The sequence below is a fragment of the Camelus ferus genome, chromosome 11 (assembly GCF_009834535.1).
Source record: "Camelus ferus isolate YT-003-E chromosome 11, BCGSAC_Cfer_1.0, whole genome shotgun sequence".
Taxonomy (NCBI): domain Eukaryota; kingdom Metazoa; phylum Chordata; class Mammalia; order Artiodactyla; family Camelidae; genus Camelus; species Camelus ferus.
Genome location: NC_045706.1, coordinates 73,431,121 through 73,450,715, shown reverse-complemented (window position 1 = coordinate 73,450,715; position 19,595 = coordinate 73,431,121). Strand labels below are relative to the sequence as shown.

Genomic DNA, 19,595 nt, shown 5'->3' with positions numbered 1-19,595 from the left:
GTTTTCACTATTGTGCTTGGAAAAAAATTGTTTCTTTCTAGATTGCATTATCACGTATTTCTTTGTACACATAACTGCTTACTGAATATGACTGAAGTCAGGATGCACCTAAAGATTGAGTTGTCACTACTGGTTTGATTCCTGTAGCAGGACAGGATTCTCTGACTCTAGGATGTCTTTCCCGATTCCAGCCCTTCTCTCTTTGTCCTGTCACTGTTCTCTACCTGTTTCTAGTGCCCCCATAACACTCTGATGACAGGCGGTAAATACTGGGCAGCAATGTATTTTCCTACATGCATTAGTACAAAGTCCGTTTCACAAGGTTCTGTCTACCCTGAGTTGTAAATCTATGCTCTCAAAGTTTGTTCTACATATATCAGATATTTTGTCTGTGTTTCTTAGAAAGTAGATACCTGAATGATTGGGTTTGATAGTTCATGTGGTACTGTATTTAAATTATCTAACTTTAAAAAAATTAAATATTGGTACCTTATTTTAATGGAGGTGATAAGTTCAAGTACCACGCTTCATTGTCACACTTCATCAGGGGTCTATTAGAAGCAAAAGAGTGCGTGTTTCAGGATGTGTGTTGCGTGCCTCCCCCATCACCTTGATCGTATGGAAACTGGGATGGATTTGGTTAGGTTTAAATTGTGCTCTGCCGCTTAACCAGTTGCATGACCTTAGGCAGTTTATTTCTTTGAGCCTTATTTTCAGGATATGAAAAATGAGGAGAATAATATTTATTTCATTGTTTTGTTATAAATTAAATAAGATGACATAAAATACTTAAACTATGTTTAGTTTATAAGAGCCAAAAAATTAAACAACTGTAACATATTGTAGAGTAGGGAGAAGGCACTTTTACTACATGTCTTCAAATTACCAATTGCTAGTGGTTTAGAACAAGCACTTAGTATGGTCAGTGTGCGCTGCATTATGATAAAATAAACTGAGTGCTTATTACCTGTGCGCCTAATTATTGGAAGTCAAATTCATATAGTTTTGATTAATCTTTGTTCTTGGAGCCCTAATTTTTTTTCTTTCCTTGTTCATTTTTTCCCCTACAGTGTTTAATAAAAAAAAAAAAAGGTAACAGAGTGGGCATTTCCTGCTGGGAAATGTCTGTTTGGGGGGCAATGTCGTTAATAATTTAGGAATATAAATTTAGGATGAGATATAGTAGAACCACGATGGTTAAGAATACTTGCAAACCAGACGCATTCTAATCCTGGAACCTGGCACTTCTGGTTTGGGCAAATGACTTAAGCCTCTCTGATGCTTAATTTAAAATCTCTGAAATGAGGATAATGATAAAACTTACCTCCTACTTTGGAGGGATTGAATGAGATAATCCACGTGAAGCATTTAGGATGGTGTCTGATACTGGTGAACTATGGTTGTTAACTGTTGTTACTGATAATGAGAACTGGGAGAAGGGATGAGTAGTAGGCAGACTGCCATGTGGGGTGTGGTGTTTAGAGCAGCGTTGTCAGTAGGAGTCCGGTGTGAGCCGTGTAAACTGTAAGTTTCCTAGTAGCTGCGTTAAAAAGGTAAAAGTCACTTCGATAATACTCTGTTTAACCTTGTGTGTCCACAGTATTGTCATTTTAACATGTAGTCAATATAAAATTATTGAGATAGTTTACATTCCTTTTTCACACTGTCTGAAATCTGGTGTGTGTTTTACACCTATAGTAATCTTAATTTGGACTAAATTTTCCTTGGAGCTACTTGATCTGTATTTAGAGTTCATAAAATTTACAGGTGAAAAAGTAGATTTTCATGTCTAGGTTGTTCTAAACACATGTGAAAGTTTTCTAATAACCAAATTGAATATTAGTTTTTAAGTTAAAATTAATTAAAGTTAAATAAAATTAAAAATTCAGCCCTTCTGTAGTAGCTACACTTCAGGCAGTCAGGTTTGGAGGCTCCCCACCCCCCTCTGCCCCGTGTGCCTGTGCCCACCCCCCTTGCGTTCTTTCATTTACTTCTGGTGCTTAGGATTTTGTACTTTCTGTATGTTCATTCTTGTTTAAATAAGATCTTGCTGTCTTTATTTAAATAACTCCATACTTTTATTGAATTCTCGAGTTTCTTGATGTACATATGGAGAATAAAATTTTTTAAAATTTAGCTTCCTGTGTATTATTAGGTGTTTTTCTTTGATGGTGTTGTATTTTTAAATAGTTAATTTTTTCAAAAGTTAAAAAGTTTTTGTTTAAAAATACTCTTGTTAAAATCCATCTGAATATTCCATAAATATTGTTATGCTAGGTACCTTTTTTGTTATTAATATTACAGTAAGATAACTAAACTTCACATGTATAATCTATTTATCTCTTATCTCATTTGACTTAGGTAATGATTTTTTTTTAGGTGGGGAAGGTGATTAGGTTTGTTTGTTTGCTTGTTTATTTATTTAATGGAAGTACTGGGGACTGAACCCAGGACCTTGTGCATGCTAAGCATGCACTCTACCACTTGAGCTGTAACGTCCCCCTAGGTAATCTATTTTTTGACTTGACTGTTGATATCTAGTTTATTTTTACACCTGGATCTTTTTTGAGGGTACTTTTTAAAGGAAAATTCAACATTTTAGTGATTTAATATGATAAAACTTCTGATTTTGTTCTAAATTTTAGGGTTTATTTTCTTAATTGTATAATATTTGTATTTAAATTGAAACACAAACTTGGAGACCACAGTATACTCCAGGTAGTCTGTACACATGTAAGAAAATATCATAAGTGAAACTTCTGCATAAACAATTTAAACCAAAGCCCTGGAGGTTAGTTTGGCTTTAAAAATGTTTAAAACAAGGGTATGAATGGGAGGAGGAAGGACACCATCACTGAAGAATAACACTTATTTAAAATGTATTGTGGCTATCCTTCCTTTCTCCTGCAAGGCATCTTTAATGTAGAACAAACTATAGTAAGAATAATAGTAAAAAAAAAAATAATGACAGCCAATGTTTATTGAGTACTTTATATATATAGAAGTAGAGCAGTTCTCTGGGCTATATATATAATGTCTTCTAAGCACACATATCTCATTTAATCTTCATGACAGCACTATGAGAGATACTATTAGCCCTGTTTATAGATAAGGAATATGAGGCTCAGAGAAAGTAGTAGAGTGTAGATTCCTCCTAGAGTAGTAAAAAGATGCCTAATAAAGCCATTTTCTTTTCTGCTCCCAGATGCTTTGTATCATACATTTAAAAAGTCAGGGACTCTGAAGACCCTTTCTGCTGGTCCTAAAAGAAGCCTTAGAATCCTTTGCAAAATAGTGCTTTAGGCAGCAACCACCCATTGATAAGAATTGTGAATTCAAACTGGTGTAGGCCAGCCCCTTCTCTTGGATCTCTTGACTCATAATCCAGTATCCCAGAGAATTGCTCTACTTCTAAACTAGCGCCAGGATTCAGATTTCGTCAGATGGCAAGGTCAAATAGTGATACAGGCAAGAAGCGGTTTTTCCTGTGAGTAAAGAACTCCTTGATGTATTATTATCCTGTGTTCATTTTTGACAAGGCTGAACTCTCAGCATTCGTTATTGTTATTAGGATGTTAAACCTTTGGAGGATTTTAAAAACATACAGTTTATTATCCCCTAGTTTTTCACACTAAAAGCTCCTTATGTATATGAACTTAAAATCGGTTCAAACTTTAAGACGACTCTGGAAAGTACAATGAGAGACTTAAAAGACTGCAGTTTTTAATGAATGAAATGCCTGTGTACAGATCGAAGCCAGCTTTTTTTTTAAGTGGCCTCTCAGCCACAATCTTTTTTTTTTTTTTTTTGGTGGGAGAGGTAATTAGGTTTATTTGTTTGTTCTTAAAAGAGGTACTGGGGATTGAACCCAGGACCTCATACATGCTAAGCATGGGCTCTACCACTTGAGCTATACCCCACCCCCTCGAAGCCAGCTTTCTATGGCAAACATTAACAGTGTGTTTTAGTTCTCCCCCTCTTTGCCCCTCCAATTATAACTTAAATTGTCCTGATGGCTTATTAGCTGTGATTAAGTGTTGATGAAACAAACATAGGGCCCTAATTAAGTACAATGAATATCTCAAATGAAAAGAAGTTGTATATTATCTAAGCACCAATCTGCTAAACAGATGTTTAGCCAGCCTAATTAGGCACAGTGACTATTTATAATGCAGGTATTATATTTAATACGATATAGTAACTCACTTTTAGGAACATTATAAAGTTTTTTTAAGTTTTGGAAAATTCATTGATATTCAAATATGGGGACTCAGACTAGAGATGAATACACTTGAGGGTAACGAACATGCTGGTGATAACAGCTTTAAAACTTTATTATGGAAATTTAAAGCGTGCAAAAATGAAGTTCAGTGAATATTCATATACTTAGCAGTTGGCTTCAACACTTGTCCACATTTTGCCATTCGTGTATGTTTCACCCTGCGGCTCCTTTTCTCCCCTCCCCCTCCCTATGTTGCATTTTAAAGCAAATTCCAGATATCATTTCACACATAAGCACCATGCTGTTGTTACAACTAATAATATTAACAGTAATTCCTTAATGCCATCCTATAGTTAGATAGTTAGAAATGCTCACATTTCTCTGTCTCAAAAATGTTTTTTACAATTGAATTGAATTGTTAGGAATTATTAGGATCCATTAGGATCACATTGCAATCGAAAGATACGTCTCTCAAGCTGAGTTTCTTCTGTAAAATCTTCTCCCTTTTCATGCCATTTATTTGGTGAAGGAACCATGTCATTTAGCCTGTATAATTCCCCACATTCTGTATTGGGCTCATTGAATCTTTTTGGTTTTGATTAACCTCTGTATTTCCTATAAACTGGTGTTAAGTTCTAGAGGCTTTTTTAGTGAGCATACTTCATAGGAGGTGCTATATTGTTCCCCCACGTATCATCAGGAGGCAGGTAATGTGAGGCTGATTCATTTTTAGTATTGCTACAATTAATTGGTCAGTGGTTTTAGGTGTTGTCAGCCTTCTCTGTCAGTTATAAACTTCCTGTCTACTTTCACCCAGTGGTTTTCACAACTAATGATTGTTGCCTGATCCATTATATAAGGATTGAAGAAAGGTTTTCTAATTATAGCACTCCTACTACATTTATTAGTTGAAATTCTTTTATGTATCTGGTGACTCTAAAATACAGAAATGCAGGATAAATGATTATTTTCTCTCTCACTTTGCTGGTTTTTAGAATAATGAGTTGGTCCTCTAGGAACTTCCTAAAATGAGCAATTAATTTTTTTGTTTTTTTAGTATTGTAGATTTTTATGTATTCTATGTGTTTTAATCTATTGTGATTGCTGTTTTTGATATTTTAATTGTCTGATCTTTGGCCATTTGGAGTCCCTTCAGATGGATTCATGTGTTCCTTTGAATATGATCCCGTTAGTTTCTGATAATTTCCTTACTTTCTGGCACAAGAGTTCTCAGGTTCATCTTGTACATTTCCTGCCCCAGACCTGGAATCACCTATTTCTTCATGGAGCCCTGGTGTCCTCAAGTGGGAAGTGGTTTTTAGAGATCATATCTAGGGTATAAGGGATGTTAATTGCTCCTGGTTTTGTTACTGTTTCTAGGCTTTTTTAGTGTTTAGACCCAGGAAATAAGGTCATTTTTGTTTGTTTTTAAAGAGAAAAATGAATGATGACTTTATACTAATATTTCCAATTCCCATGAAAAATTAGAGTTTTGATTTAACTTATTTTATATTTGTACCTTTTAAACTTTATGCTAAAAATCTTTTATGCTAAAAATATTCCTGACAATGTTAACATATGTTATATGTGACATACCTGTTTTGAAATAACAATGCCAGTCTTATTAGTCACAATAAGACTAATTAGTGCAATTCAAGATTTCTTTGTGTTGCTTTTTGTCCTTAGGCTACATTCCACTATAGACAGAAGAACAGAGTACTTATTTAAAATTGACTTGAAATAATTGTTCCTGTGTGCTTATCCTAACAACTTGATAAACAGGTCATTTAGTTCAGTTTGTTCTTGATTTTTAGGGATTACTCTTTTTTCCTTTTTAATTTTTTTGGTGTGAAATATTTACATTGTTTCAAAATGTTGAGAGTATTTTTTTTTAAAGTCACTGGTTGGCATATCATCATTCTCCCCATTTTCTATCACTAAAGAAATGAAGTATTATTTTACCATGTGTTTTAATTTAAAATTTAATTTATGCTTGTATGAGTTTTTAAGGTTCAGGTTTAAAAGTCCAGTATAAATTTTCCTAGTCACCAGGTGGTTGCTAGATGGCAGTAAATAGTTCTTGTTTATATATTGCTTTTTAGAATTTCACATATTTTACTGGATTTTGAAAATATTGCATGTCATAAAAGGCAGATGGAAATGTAATTGCTTAAAAGTTGTGATTGTGATATCTGCAGATAGTAAATAATTCTGTCCCCCCATCAGTTACCTCTTTAAAGATGTTGCGCAGGCTGATATTGAAATTATGATATAGGGTCAAACTTTCAGATTATGTGGCTCAAATTTGCCAGACTAGGTACTTTTCTAGTGGAGGAGAAAGACGGAATCTTTCCCTAGCAGTTTTTTGTATGTATCATTTGCTTGATGCCTAACTACCATGGAAATAGATGTTAAAATCAGCTCTTGAGTAGGTAGGTGGTGACAAACAGGTGGTACTGCTGTATTGGGTTGCTAGACTTTATTTGGCCCTATTTTCCTCTCATTGTCCCCCCCACTCCCCGCCGCAGTATCCCTGGTTTTTAGAATATTCTGTGTGGTGCCTTACCTAGATTTGGGCACTGGTTTGCCTTTGCTTATATTTGTACTATTTAGAGAAGCAAGATGATTTACTTCACAGGTTATTGAATTAACTTGCTTTTTATTTTTTAAGTCAAATCTTACTGATTTAATACAGTTAAGGGGTATGGACTTGTATATTAAGGTCTTGTTTTCTCTTTTTTTAAAGCAGCTTTATTGAGGTAGGCACAGTAGTTGTTGATGTATCCTGGAGAAGGTCTGGAGAACCTGTAGCAAGTGACTGTCTCTAGGAGGGGAATGCAGAGAATGTTTAGTGTCCGCTTTGTGCCATTGCCATGCTTCCCAGTTTTGCTGGCATGTACCGCTTTATTAAGTGTGAAAGTTCTCTACTTCTGCAAAGTTGTTAGTGATCAGTAATTCAGATGTAAGAAAATCTAAGGGGGGAAACACGGAAATCTCTCTTGTAGCATGTATATTTTTGGCCTTGATTCTGACATTCAATTGTGTGATGCTGCTTCTTAGTTCCTGTGCTTAGATACTCAGGATGACACTAGCATGCCTCAGTGTCGTTATGAGATTAACTGGGCTGATGTTACTGAGTGGTGCCTGGCACGTGGCGGGTGAGGAGTGGAGTAGGAGCTCGTCTTTGTAGAGCATGGCTTTGCTGCCCTGCAGGTTTCAGGAGGGTCAGTGTAGCCACACAGGTATGAGGAGTGTATTGTGGAGTCTCAGAAGAGCTGTCTTCATTTGAGCCCGCAGCCTTCCCTTGGACCGGTCTTCCTGACTGCTTAGTTTACTTCAGCTTTTCTTCCCTAAAGTATATTTTCAGAGGACTCTTCTGGTTTTTCTGCCCGGCAGAGACTTTGGGGGCTGCTTTTACCTGTTCTCTTACCTACAAATAGATACATAAATTTATCTTGCTCAGTAAAAATAGAGAAGTTGAAATTTAAAGTTTTACAAATATCCTTGATGAATCTGCTTCCTCAGCCTCAAACTGGGTCATGTGATTTTAAAACAGGATTTTTTGTATGCGTCTTCTAGAAGTCACTGCAGATATAACCCGGAAAATTGGGAATTTTCAAGAGCCTTTGTTGATATATAAATCAGCAGCATTAGAAATGAATATTTGAAACTGGAACTGTTCCCAGAATATTCAGGATGCAAGATTTCTGTAGGCATATGCAACACTTCACAAAGGCAGGCTCTCGGGGACAATCAGGATGATTGCAAGAATTTCTCACATGTAGTATGTAATGAAATACAGAAGCATACAATTTACGTTAGAAGATATATCTGTATTGTTGAAGTCCAAATATCTATTTTTTTTAATTTAATTTTGCAGATGGTTAAAACACTTACATGGCTGAAAAGTTAAAAATTGTAGTAAAAAACGCTTTCATCCCACCTTTTCCCTCCATTTTTTGAGTTTCCTTCTTTCTACACAGGTAACCACTACTGTTTCTTGTGCATCATTTCAATGTTACTTATGCATAGAAAAGTAAAGCACAGATCTGCCTTCTTATTCCTCTCTTTTTTTACCTTCAGTTTTTAAAGCATACATACTGTTCCATACTGTTCAATTTTGTCCTTTAGCACACCTGGGAGATGTTTCACTGCACTGTATGTACACCAGTGTGATGAGATGCCCTCATTCTCTTAACAGCTTTATTGAAGTATAATTTTGACATCAAAGTTAAACCATTATAAGTATAAAACCAGTGGTTTTAAATAAATGTGTAGGGTTGTTCACTCATCACCACAATCCAGTTTTGTAACATTTCTGTCACCCCTAAAACGTTGCCTCTTGCCCATCTGCAGTCAACGCTCATCCCATCTCTAGCCCCAGGCAACCCCAGATCTCCCCAGTTGTTTCTGCAGCTCTGTGCTGTGATGTAGTTTACTTAACCACTCCCCTATTTTAGAATGTTTGGGTTCTTGTTGACTTTTTGCTTTTACAAACAGCTCTGAGGTAACTTTGTACGTAGGTTATTTCATACGTGAGCAAGAGTATCTGTGTGTGATCAGTTTCTGAGGGTAGGCTTTCTGGTTTAAAGGGTATATATATTTTTTATTTTGATAATCCTTGCTGATTTTTCCCCATATAGACAGATGTACATTCTCCCCAGCAGTATGATTTCTTGTTTTCCCAAAACTTACCAGCCAAGTATGTGACCAGACTTCTGAACTTTTGCAGTCTGCTAGTGGAAAGTGGTATCTTGGAGTAGTTTTATTTGTGTTTCTCTTAATGAGTGAGTTTTGAACTTCTCTTTATGTTTGAGAGCCACTTGGGTTTCTTTTTATGTCAACTATCTCATAATATGTTCATTTTCCTGTTCAGTGGTTAGTCTTTTTATGAACTATTGATTTCTAGGTGTTGTTTACATATGGGACACTAGCTCTTTGTAGTGATATAGATTACACATAGTTCTTTTAGGATTTGTCATTTGTATTTTGATTTGCTTTGTGTAGCTTCTGTTGTTTTGTTTGCCATGCAGAATTTTTTTTGTTGCTAAATTTATCAATATTTCCTTTTGTAACTTCTGAACTTTGAATTAGCTTACTATTTAAAGTAAGGCATATATTGAATATCCTCCCAAGGTCATTAACTCATCATCACTTTGAATTAAGTTAGAGATTTAGCTAGATACACTGACTTCCATCTGTGACAAATGATGCATCTATGACCTTTGAAGATATGTTATCTCACACATGTACAAGTATATCTGTTAGATAAATCTTGGTGTATATTCCTGGGGCTGTGGATATATGTGTTTTTAAAATTTTGACAGTTATCATATTGAATACATGTTTTTTTCAAGACTATTAGATGTTGCATTGCTAATAACTGGTGAAGAAATTAATGGTAATTTGTATTCAAGATGCCATATTGTTAAGCTCCTCCAGTGCTAGAAAAGCTTTGGTTGAAAGTAGAATAATAGCTATACATAAGAATCTCCTTTTTTTCAGTATGTATTGGTCTTCAAGGCAGCAGAATCATATTTTAGAAATTCCTGAAAAATTTGCATTATCTCAAAAAAAACCAAAACCGATGTTCTCCTTGACATCTGCCTGAGAGCAACACTTGTCCACGTGCAGAAGGAAGCATGTGTGCATATGTTTACTGCAGCCTGTTGTGGTGGGGACAGCTGGACACCATTTAGTGTCATTAGTAGAGAAGAAGCCAAACAAACCATGGTAAATTCCTACAGTAATTGTACCACAAAAATAATGTGATAGTCGGTGTTTACTGATTGGAAAGATCTCAAAAACATTTTTTCAGTGAAAAATCAAAGTTGAAAGACATTGCATTAAATACAGTACCAATTCAGTAAAAATATAGTCACAGAAATACTATATATGGATGCATATACATGTCTATAAATGGAAAAGTCTGGGAAAAAATCTGGAAGGATGTATGCCAAAATGATAAAAGTGTGTATCACTGGGAAGAGGATGGAGTTGGGTCTGGTAACGTAGGACTTACTTTAATGTTTCATTATTTATAACTAACACTAACTGAAAGGTGATTTTACACACACTTTGGCAATAGAAGTATGTTGTTTCACCCGTAGATCCCTGCGAATGCAGAGAAGGGGGGCTGGCAGGGTACTCCTCACAGGGGCTGGTAGTCCTGCTGAAGAGGGTGTGAGAAGAGGGGGGGGTGGCGGGAGGCAACACTCACTGCTGTGTGCGTCTGTGTTTCTGTATTTTTGTAAAGCAAGTGAGTTCATGTATTAAGGTGTTTGATAAAAAAAAAAGACTAAATTGTTTGGGACCAAGAATTCATATGAGAATGTGTTCTTATTTAGCCAGGCTCGTTTAACAGTTCTTAATGAAAATAGTAGCTGCCAGTTGAGTCACTGGGTGGCGAATAAAGATGTATTTTACTGATTTGCTGATAATTAGGCATTAATTTACTTGATGTAATGCATGTTCACCACTTCAGGGCAAATACAAGAATACAAATGAGTCCTTTTCCCGTACACCATCATGAATACTAGTGGTTCTAATACATGCAAGATAGAAAACATAGTCAGAGCTGTTCTTTGCTTCCCCAGTGTCCTCCTCTGGAATTTTCTCTCGTCCTCCCCTTCGCTTCTCCAACTTCTCCTGCGGTCTAGATATCACTCTAGTTCAGTTTTCTTAGTTTTTACTGGTCCAGGATCAGATCTGTTCTTGTGAAGGACGAATCAGCAGTGAGAGGAAAAAAATATAAAATTCTTCTTCATCCCTTTATTCCATTAGTCACTGAAATATAAAGATGTTTCCAGTCAGTCCTTCTGTCTCTGTCCCTACCTTATATCTTGTGGATTCTGACAAGAGGTTCCTACCTGTCTCTCTGATTCTGTCTTGTGTTCCTGGAGCCCGTTTTCCACAGAGGAGCCATGGTGATCTGAGACGCATGTCAGACTGTGTCGCTTCTCTGCACGGAAGTTTGCCGTGGTTCTCCTGTTGCTGTCACGCCGTGCTCCTCCCGTGGTGGCTCTCAGAATTCTCCATATGCTCATTCATAATCGCGACCCCCTGCATTGCCACCTTTCCCCTTGCTCTCCAGTTCTCCGGACATGGTACTTCTGATTTCGGGTCATTACATGCCTTGATTCTTTCTCCTAGGACACCTTCCCTGACACCCTAAGGCTGATTTATGTCCCTCTGCATGCCCTGCTGCTTCAGAACCTGATCACAGTAGTTATTTCTGTGTTGTAATTGCTCACTCGTTTAACTGACCCCTCCACTAGACTCCTTTGAAACGAATACTAGATCCTAGATTGCATCCCCAGTTCTTGACTAGTGCCTGCTGCATATTAGGTTTTTGGTGCAGTATGTGACTCAGTGGATCGTAATTTTACATGCAGCCTCTCAGCCATTTTCTTCTCTTACCTTCTTTCTCTTATTCTTTCCCCACTCAGTGATGAGGGAGTAGGAGAAATAGGGAAAAGGGGAGAAGGAAAAGGAAACTGAAGAAGAATGGGAGGAACATTTGCTGCTGGGTTCTTAGTAATAATAGTAATAATTCTATGCTTAATTCTCCCTCCTCCCACTCCAGAGATAAAAGAATTTATTTTTGTTACAAAGAATGGGTATTTGCTATTCCAGTTTCAGGTTTCTGGGTAAGGGATATGATTTTTAGTTTAAAAACTAAAAGGGCAGTGTGTATGCTGAATTATTTAGGGGAAAGTGCACTGATGTCTGCCATTTACTTCATTTTTATTATTTACTTATTTATTTAAAAAATTGAAGTATAGTTTATGGTACAGTATTATGTAAGTTACAGGTGTACAATACAGTGATTCACAGTTTTTAAAGGTTATATACTCCGTTTATAGCTATTACAAAATACTGGCTATATTCCCCAAGTTGTACAGTATATCCTTGTGGCTTGTTTTATACATAATAGTTTGTACCTCTTAACTTTTGACCTCTATATGCCCCTCCCCCTTCCTATCCCCCTGGTAACCTCTAGTTTGTTCTTTAGATCTGTGTGTCTGTTTCTGTTTTGTTATAGTCACTAGTTTGTTGTACTTTTTAGATTCCACATATAAGTGATGTCATGCACTATTTGTCTTTCTCTGACTCATTTCACTTAGCCTTGCCGTTTACAGTCCCTGTCTGAGCATCCCCTTCTCTGCCGTAGCTGAGTCTCGTTCTGATACACGCTCTTTCTTCAAACTGTGTTAGTATGCTTTGTAATTTTTTACTGAAGCCTGGGCATGATGTACTGGGTAAAAGGAACTGAGGCCTTTAGTATGAGGTTTTATGTTTATCGCCTAGGAGTTAGGCTATGTTTACTGTTTGCTGTAGCCGTAGGTATTAGAGGCTAAAATTTCCTTTCGTGTACTCGCTTTTTTTTGTCTTTCAGGTTTTCCTAGAGATTTCTTAAATAAGGTCTGATACATGCAGGTTTTCATTTGTAATCAAATTTCATTTGTTATTATGCAGGAGTTACGTGGATATAATGTAAAGGTGTGGGGGAAGTAGTCCTGTGATCAGGTGTCATTCTTCTAGTGAGCTGGTGTCCTTGGGCTGTGACCTTCACAGATGCTTCTCCTCCTTAAATGGGACCAGAAGGCTTGAGAGCTGGAGTTGGGCATTTTACTCCCCCACCACTGGTCAGTTAGGCTCTGGTAAAGCCCCAGTAGGTTAGACTCTCATAAAACAGTTTCTCTTGAGGGCAGGGCTCTGTTTTTACTGAATGTTCTGGGTGTATTTCAAAATGGTGAATAAGTTTCCTCTTCCGCTGCCAGAGCATTAGGGAGATTTTTCTCTGATGTTCTCTGTGAGAGCCTGTGTTCTCATTTCATGAGTGCATGAAAGTGTGGGGGCTTTCCTAACCCTGAGCCCCTTGGAGTTTTTCCGCTCTCAGGCTGCCCAGGTGGGGCCTCCAGTACAGGGCTCTACTCCTGCGCTGCCTCTCTGGTAAATAACGGTAGTCTGTGCTGGCTGGTTCTCTCTCCAGTCTGGGCAGTGGTTTCTTCTGTGACCTTAGTTCTCTATTGGATGTAAGAAAAGTTACTGATTTTCAGTTTGCTTTTTTTTTTTTTTTTTTTTTTTTTTTTTTGGTTTTGGTTTTGGTTTTGGTTTTGGTTTTGGTTTTGGTTTTGGTTTTGGTTTTGGGTGGAAGTGATGACTTCCAATCTCCTTACAGGCCAGACCAGTAACTGGAAATCGCCTGTCATTTAGCCTATTTTCTTTTTTAATTTAATTTTTTATTGAAGTGTAGTTGATTTTCAATGTTAGTTTCAGGTGTACAGCAAAGCGATTCAGTTACACTTACACATATATTTTCTTTTCAGATTCCTTTCCATTACATGTTATCATAAGAAATTGAATATAGTTCCCTGTGCTATATAGTAGGTCCTTGTTGTTTATCTGTTTTATATGTAGTAATGGGTATCTGCTAATCCCAAACTCCTAATTTATCCCTCCCCTGTCTTTCCGCCTTTGGTAACTGTGGTTTGTTTTCTGTGTCTGTAAGTCTGTTTTGGTTTGTAAATAGAATTTGTATCTTTTTTTCCCCAAGATTCCACGTGTAAATGATATCATATGCTATTGTTCTCTCTCTGACTTACTTCGCTTAATATGACAATCTCCAGATCCATCCATGTTGCTGCACATGGCATTGTTTCATTCTTTTTATGGCTGAGTAGTATCCCTTTATATAGACATACCACAGCTTCTTTATCCAGTCATCTGTCGATGGAAATCTAGGTTGTTTCCATGTCTTGGCTCTTGTGTAAATAGTGCTGCTGTGAACATTGGGGTGCATGTGTCTTTTCAGTTTGGAGTTTTATCCAGATATATGCCAGGAGTGAGATTGCTGGATCATATAATAACTCTATTTTTAGTTTTTAAAGAAATCTCCATACTGTTTTTGTAGTGACTGTGCCAATTTACATTCCTACCAGCCGTGTAGGAGGATTCCATTTTCTCCACATCCTCTCCAGCACTTATCATTTGTAGACTTCTTAATGATAGCCATTCTGACTGGTGTGAGGTGATACCTCATTATTGTTAACTGAAATGCAAATCATTTACTTTAAATATAAATGGGTCACAGATAGATAAAGAAATGGTGGAAAGATAGCTCATAAAGTAGGTAGAGTAAGACAGCGATGGTAGATTCTGTGTGTTCTGACCTGGGGCCACACAAAAAGTTGAAGAAATGCAGAACTTTGGCAAATGAATAGGAGTTTTCCAGATGGGAACTAGGAGGAGGGATTCTCCTGGGACAGACAACTCTGTGGCCGAAGGCCCAGGGGGCGGGGAGAATTGAAAGCTGTGAAAGCCTGGCATGGCTGGAGCACAGAGCCTATGCCTGCCTGGTTCTCACCTATCAGAAGTACACTCTCCGGTCCCCATACCTCTCTGGTTCCTTGCTTTAGGGCCAGTACTTCGAGTTGGAGCTTCTCATCCTTTGCTTTGGCCCTAATCCTCAGCCAAGCATCTTGGTGGGTTTTTCCTCAAGAAAAAAAATAACAGCCCATTAATGTAAACACAAACACTGAAAACACAAATTTCACAAAATAATAACTCTACCATCTTCATTTCACTCAGGTATTTTCTCTTCTTTTCAACTTCATTTTTTGAAATGCTGGACAGGACCCACCAAATTATACTCACAATTTATTAATAGGTTGTGACTCACAGTTTGAAAACTACTTGTGTAAGGGAATCTTGATATATTAGTATTCTCAGAATGAGAACTGTCATCTTTTGCCAGAGTTATCCCCAAATATTTAGTAATTTTGTATTCTATTGTAAATGGTATTGCTCTAAAATTTTAATTTCTGATCACTTTGCATATAGTACAGTTGATGTGTCTATATTGATTATGTGTCCTAAAGCCACTTATTAGTTCCAGAATATTTTTTTGTAAATTACTATTTCTGCTTTAAATGTTTCATTACATCCACCAGTGAAATCTTTTGGGCCTTAAGTTTTCTTTGCAGGAAAATTTATAACTACTGGGTAAATTTTTAAAATAAAGATCTGTTTCAGTTACCGTTTCTTGTTGTGTGTGCTGTTGTAGTTTGTGTCTTCCAAGGGATCTGTTCATTTTATCTAAGTTGTTGAGCTCATTGGCATGGAGTTGTTCATAATATTACCTTTTTATACTTTTAGTATTTGTAGACTCTTATGGTGGTGTCACCTCCCTCATTCTTGATAATGGTAGCTTTCATCTTTTTTCTTTTTGTCATGATCCATCTGCCTAGATTAGCAATTTCATTGTTTTCAACAAATCACATTTTATTTTTACTGATTTTCTCTTTTTCCATTTTCTGTTGCATTGATATTTATGTTGATTTTTATTATTTCCTATCTCCTACTTACTTCAGGTTTAATTTGCTCTTTTCCTAGTGTCTTAAGGTAAGTGAACTTGAAGTCATTGATTCAAGAACTTTTTTTTTTTTTTGATGTAGGCATTAAGTGCTATAAATACATGCCTAAGTACTGCTTTAGCAACATCCTACACATCCCAATATGTTATATTTTTGTTTTCATTCTGCTCAGAATACTTCTTCATTTTCCTTTTGATTTCTTCTTTCACCCATGGGTTATTTTGACATGTGTTACTTAGTTTCCAAGTATTTGTAGACTTTTCAGAGATAATTTCAGTTACTGATTTCTAAATTAATTCCATCGGGGCCACACTTTGTGTCACTTAAATGCTTTCAAACTTATTGATACTTGATTTGTGACCCAGAATGTGATCTTGGTAAATGTTTTGTGTGCAGATGAGAAAAATGTATTTTCTCTTCTTGTTGGGGGGAGGGCTGGAGATGTAAATCAGGTCGAGTTGGTTGACAGCATTATTTACTTTTGCTTGGAATTTGCTGAACTTCGTGGATCTGTAGGTTTATAGTTTTCATCCAGTTTGGGAACAATTTGGCCATCATTTCTTTGAAAAAAATGTTTTCATTTTCTTTGGGGATCTCAGTGACAGGTATGTTAGGCTGTTGAAAATGTGCCACACTCTCCTCATCTTCTTCATTTTTTGCAGGTGGGAGGGGGGTTCTTTTTTCTTTTTGTTTTATTTTGGATAGTTTCTATTACTGTGTCTTCAAGTTCACTAACCTTTTCCTCATCTAGTAAATTTTTCATCTCAGACATTGTAGTTTTCATATGTGAAAGTTTCTTTTGAGTCTTTTAAAATTATTTTCCGTGTCTTTATTTGACTTTTTGAATGTATGGAATACACTTATTAATTGATGTCCATAGGTGTTAATTCTGGACAGTTCAGGATCAGTTTTGAGTGACTGGTTATTACCATTATGGCTCATGTGTTTCTACCTCTTTGCATGCCTTTTAGTCTTATTTGGATGCCAGATACTGTGAATTTTGCCCCATTGAGTGCTGGATATTTTGGTAGTCCTGTAAATCTTCTTGAGCTTTTTCTTAGGATATAGTCACATGACTTGGAAACAGTTTGACCTTTTTGGGTCTTGCTTTTGAGACTTGTTAGGCAGGTTGGGAGCACTGCTCAGGTAAGGGCTAGTTTTTCTCCACTACTAAGATAAGACCTTTCTGAGAGTGCTGCTCAATGTCCCGTAAATTATGAGTCTTTCTAATCTGGCTGGCAGGAACAAGAACTTCTTTTGACCCCTTGTAAACAGGCACTGCTCTCTCTAATCCTTTCTCGTGGTCCTTTCCATGGCCTTGGGTAGTTCCCTCACATGCGTGTGCTGATGAGACCTCTGCTGAATTCTTGAGGTTGACCTTTTGGAGATCTCCAGGGTTCTCCTGTGCGGCCTTCTCCTCTCTGGTACCCTGTTGTGTGAACTCTAGCTACTTTGGCTTCCTCAGACTCTCTGCTTCTTCAAAGAAGGAGTTTTATGGCCTTTGCCGAGGCTCTCTCGTATTGTGCCAAAGCCTGATAACTCTCAAGGCAGTGGTTATAGGGCTCACCTCATTTGTCTTCTGTCTTTTGGAGAATCTCTGTCCTTTTTTGCCTGATGTTCAGTGACTTAAAAACCATTGTTTAAAGTATTTTGTTTGTTCTTTTGTTTCAGGCTGGATAGTGAGTTGTGTTGCTTGTTACTCCGTCTTGGCTGAAAGAAGATACTAGTAATTTCTTTAAAAGAAAATATCTTACACGTTAAAAAAAAAAAAGTCAATATTCTAGAAACACAAAAATGGTGCATCAGAATTTATGCCTAGTATCTGTTGAAGAAATGATCAGTTTAGCTCACTGTATTCATTAAATTGGGGCTGAATAATATTTGATTGTGATTTAGATAAGACGTCAGATTGTCATAAAGAGTTTCATTTCTTTATCAATCTGCTTCTTCCACTGTTTACCTGTATCTTCTTTTACACTACCTCATTGAGACTGTGGAAATAATTTTGGTTGGTGTCATAGATGTTACTTTAGGATTTCATGTTGGTTATAGTTAATAGAAGGTTTGCATTTTTGGTAATATTTGAATAATTATATTACTTAAGGATGTATAAAACTTAGGTTTTTGGGAACCTTTGGGAAAAGTAGGTCACTTGTAGATGCTGACTACAGTTTTTACCTTTTTCTAACATCAAGCCTTAAAATTTTTGAATGGAATTCTTAACAAAATGTCTTGATATTTTATGTTGTCTGAAAGATTGTTTTAAACTTAATTTAACTCTTTTCTTCATGATAGTGACTGTATTCTTGATAAGCCTTAGTGCCTACTTAAATATGAGGTATAAGATAGGGGAAGTACAGTAGAAGGATGGTATGTTGTATTCTCTGGTTAACCACGTCTAGTATTTTAATCTTTGTGGAAGAAGCACAATTACTTCTGATAACTGTGGAAATGGCAGTAGGCCCAGTTATGCAGGAAATAGGGAAATTTTGGCAGAGTTAAAATAAAAACCAAGTTGAGGTGAAAATGTATATCATTTAGAATTGAATCATTTAATATTTTGTTGAAATAATAGGCCATAGTCATATTTTTAAAGATATACTTGTCAATTAAGTATAAACAGATGAAACCTGGTGAAATAAGTATATTTCTCTATCTGATCAGTTTATCTCATTGCATCTTAAGATGATTTTGCAGGATACTTGGAAAGCAGGCAATGTTAGGCCTTTATAGAATTAATGGAGATTTATTTAAAATAGAGGATGGATTTCATTTCTTTTAGAGAGAGTTGAAGTTACCTTTTCTTGGCAAGAGATCTCATAATTGACAGCCTTTAAGTAATATTAAATACAAATATTTAATATGAATAACTTTATATTAAAAACCAACGTTTTATTTGGTTTCTGGTTATTATAAAAAACTCATTATAGGAAATAATGGAAAATCTAGAAAAGCAGACAGGAAAAATACCCATAATTCATACATTGCAGAGATAACTGCTATTAATATTTAGTATATCCTCTCAAGTCTTTACCTGTATATGTATTTTATATATAACTTTTCTTTTTAACAGTTTGACACAGTGACCCCTGAATGGGTGGGTAGGTTTAACTTACGTATTAGTTATGGATAGATTTTTAAATGATGATGGGCTGCTGCTACCTGATAGGCAACATGGAGGAACACTGAACAAAAATCTGGGTTTAATCTCTTCCTGCCTCTAAGCAGTTGTGCCCTCATAACCGCTTACAGCCTGCCTCTGTTTGTTCTTTTATACCAATAGGTAATAGTACTTTTCCTATTTACCTCCAGGGGCTTTGGTTTTTGGGGTTTTTTTGATAGAAATGAATGTGCTTTGAAAGATGTGATATCAAATGTATTATTTTGTTATAATATTAAATAATGTCTTTGGTAGTAAATATTTTCATATCTGGTTAAGTCTGATTAACTTCCTTCAAAGTTTTCTTGTTCTCCCCCTTTCTCCCATTTTAATTAGGTAACCTTTATGAAAAGCCATGCTGGAATAGAAATTCTTAAACTTTTTTGGGTCAGAAAGCACAAGCTTTATTGCCATTATGTACATAATCTCTAAAAATTCTGTCTTTAATTGCAGGGTCTTCAGAGACCTACAGAAAAACGCTCTTACTGCTTTCAGGATAACTCTGCTTGTATATATAGTAGTCTTCATCTGTTGTTCACACCACCTTGGTTTATCTACTTGTGCTTCCAAAATCTGACCCACGGAACTCATTTTTTCATTGACTACATTTACACCCCAGGGGATACCCAGTGTGCAGGTTGCCTTCACCTGCTTGTATTCTCTGAAGTAATCTAGAGCATGGTATTGCTTTCTGTGAGTTAGAGGCGGCAGTGAAGGACCACATCAGTGCAGCGCTAATGTCAGATCTTGGGTTTACCTGGGCGGTATAAAACCTTCATCTGTTGAGGATGTAAGTAAGCAAAGTCCTGGCTGTGGACAGTTTTGATAGTGTATC

General features: G+C 36.4%; 1 protein-coding gene and 1 long non-coding RNA gene across 6 annotated transcripts in view; one reads left to right on the top strand and one right to left on the bottom strand.

Moving 5' to 3' along the window:
• ARID4B (AT-rich interaction domain 4B) overlaps window positions 1-19,595 on the top strand; it is a 127,995-nt gene that overhangs the window by 14,684 nt on the left and 93,716 nt on the right. The window lies entirely within an intron of this gene.
• LOC116667291 lies at window positions 653-19,560 on the bottom strand. Its single transcript, XR_004324154.1, has 3 exons — window positions 19,480-19,560; window positions 9,824-9,829; window positions 653-664 (listed from the first exon to the last, which is right to left on the bottom strand). It is a non-coding gene; the product is annotated as an uncharacterized LOC116667291 (long non-coding RNA).